This window comes from Columba livia, chromosome 2 (genome assembly GCF_036013475.1).
Source record: "Columba livia isolate bColLiv1 breed racing homer chromosome 2, bColLiv1.pat.W.v2, whole genome shotgun sequence".
Lineage (NCBI taxonomy): Eukaryota > Metazoa > Chordata > Aves > Columbiformes > Columbidae > Columba > Columba livia.
In genome coordinates, this window is record NC_088603.1 from 70,399,164 (window position 1) to 70,401,771 (window position 2,608).

The 2,608-nt window shown below is 55.3% G+C and overlaps 1 long non-coding RNA gene across 1 annotated transcript; it reads left to right on the forward strand.

Annotated features, from left to right (window-relative positions):
* Positions 1-801: 801 nt before the first annotated feature.
* LOC135578536 (uncharacterized) lies at positions 802-2,354 on the forward strand. Its single transcript, XR_010470270.1, has 2 exons — positions 802-941; positions 1,042-2,354. It is a non-coding gene; the product is annotated as an uncharacterized LOC135578536 (long non-coding RNA).
* The last annotated feature ends 254 nt before the right edge of the window (positions 2,355-2,608 follow it).

Consider the following 2,608-nt stretch of genomic DNA (forward strand, 5'->3'; position numbering starts at 1 on the left):
CAAAAAAAGCTGAAGCACAGTTTTACACGACAAACACTTTATTCATAGAGGTGGACTTTTTAAGAGCTCAGTTGCTGGAGATGGCAATGACAGTACCTAGCCCTAAAGGGTCTAGGCTGAGAAAGATGTATGTGGTGAAGCAGAATATACCTGTTATATTTCCGTAGGACACCTATAGCATGGGAATGTGTACCATGTGGTTGCTCATGCAAACGCTGACTAGTCCTCAGTAGACGGGCTGTATTGGTACCACAGTGTGCGCTCACTTTTAACTCTCAATTACTTCCCGTTTTGCTTGTTTAGTTGCTTTAGTGTAGTTAGTTTAGCAAACAAATATTAAAGGAGCAGGTGAGACACGTGTGCTTCTTGAAAAATCTTTGCTTTTTCTTCCTCCACAAAAAAAGTTTTTATCTCGCTTCCAAAAAGTTGCACTCAGACTCCCCTCCTCCCCCGCTCCTTCATTTAGCATTGAAAAAAAATAGCTATTTATATGCAGAGCTGATGTTCAAATTGATCAGCTCCCTGACAACACTCTGGGGCTTCAAAGCGCCGGACCGGGGGGTGTCTCTGTGTGGGGGGTCAGCAGATGACGCGCAGAGAGGTACCGCAGTACCATATCCAGGGGCAAAGCATCCTCATCTTGCTTATTCTCCTCCTCCCGCTTCTCCGCGGGGGCACCGGCCACACCGCGTCCTGGCGCCGGCTCTGCGCCCGCTCCCTCGGCAACTCCACGCGTGACGCCCCACAGGCGGGACGCCTCGCATCTCCCTCCAAAGCGTGTCCCGGGGCAAAGCCGCGACGGTGGCAGCGGGAGGGGCACAGGAAGGGAAAGGGCATTGGTTTCGTGAAGGCCCGGGAGCTGCTGAAGCGACCTGTTGCACTCGGTGAGCTTCTCCCCTGTGGGAAACGGGCTTGAAGGAAAACAAACTCTGCTAAAACGGGTAGGCGGGAGACAGCACTGCGGGTGGGCCAGGGGCAGGTGGAAGCGGGTGGGTTTCTCCTCTTACCGTTTCTTTCCTCTCTTTCACACGCACGGAAAAGTGGATCTGCCGGGAGGAGGGTTGAGACCGCTCCATGCCAGAAGCCGGCTCCCCCGCAGCACGGCAAAAAGGCGAGACACAGACTCCCAAATCAACCGAGGAAAAATCTCTGCGCTAACATCCGACAGGCAGCAGCCCTCCCTTTTCGGGCACCGGCCTCTCAAAACTAATTGAACCGTGTTGAACCGTAAAGTGCGAGGCGAGGAAGGGGGAGTGGTGTCTATTTTCTTTATCTTTTTTTTGGTCTTTGTTTTGGGGTGGGATGTGTTTGGTTTTTTATGTCCTGCTGGGTTTTTTTTTCCCTTTTCCTTCTGCTCCCTCCTCTGCGCCAAGGTGCGCCCAGGAAGACGCCTAGTCCCTAGGGCTGAGGCGACCCTCACCCCGGGGGCAACCCCTGCCCCGCTTCCCCACGTCCCTATAAAGTCGAGGCACACCCATACCAACCTTAACCTCTCCTTTCTCCCTCCGAAAACACCGACGCCAGGAGTTCAGCCTGGGCAGGGGACAGGAGAGCCTTTCTCCCGACGGGGAACAAGCCCACCCCACCTCCAGCCGCAGCATTCGCGGAGCTCCCGCCCCGCCAGAGCGCGGAGCTGCGCTTCTGCCGGCCCTGGCGCTGTCTGGGTTGCAAGTGGACCCACGGTCACAGGCCAGCCAGTGCCAAAAAATGAATTAAAAAAAAAGAAAATAAAAAAAAAGGTGGCAGCGAGCCGGTGGAAATCAGCCGTGCCGAGCTTCTCTCCAGCCGGGCGACACTGAAGCAGGGAGAAAGATAAAGGAACAGTGCGAGGAATAACCAACCCTTAACTCCCCGCAGAGCATCGGGAGCCGGGTTTATCCCACCGCTCTTGCGGGTTCTCCCTGGGGGCAGGCAGCACAGGCAGGAGGGAAAAGGAAAGATCTGGCTCGCAGCTGGGGACCAGGCAGATGCGCGTACTCCCGGCTCAGGGGTGCAAAGACTCGTCGGTAAGTCAGACCAGCTGGGGAAACTTGGCACTGCGCAGAGGAAAGCCCCCCCGAGAGCATCTCTTCCCCCCCTTCCTGGCTGGGAAGAGATGCGTGGCGAGGTTTAGCTGAAAGCGTGCTGCCGGTGGAGGGGAAAGGGAGCAGGGAGGGTTTTGTCCCGTCTGTTACCCGTGCTGTGACACACGGGCAGGGACCCAGCGCTTCCATCAGAAATAAATCAGAGGGGTTGGAGCTCCGCGGTGACTCTTGCCGATGCACCTGCCAAAATTACTGCCGAGCTGGAAACCAGTCGGTGTGACAAAGACGCGAGAGAAAATAAAAACATCTGTATATGTCTTTGCTTTAAAAGAGAGAGTTGTGTCTAGAGAGATGTTTCCTCGGCTTCCTCTTCCCTTCACACGGGGAGGAGGCAGGAGGCAGAACGAAGACGACACACAGAGCTGGTACTTCAGGGGTGACAGCAGCCCAGGGTGGGGTAGTTTCAGAACCCTGCACCTTTACGTGTCGGATTTGCCCTCCAGGCTGCGAGGGAAAGGAGTCCTCTAAACGCCCGGGACAGGAAAACTGAATTAACCCCCGAAGTGCTGTTACCAAACGCCCCG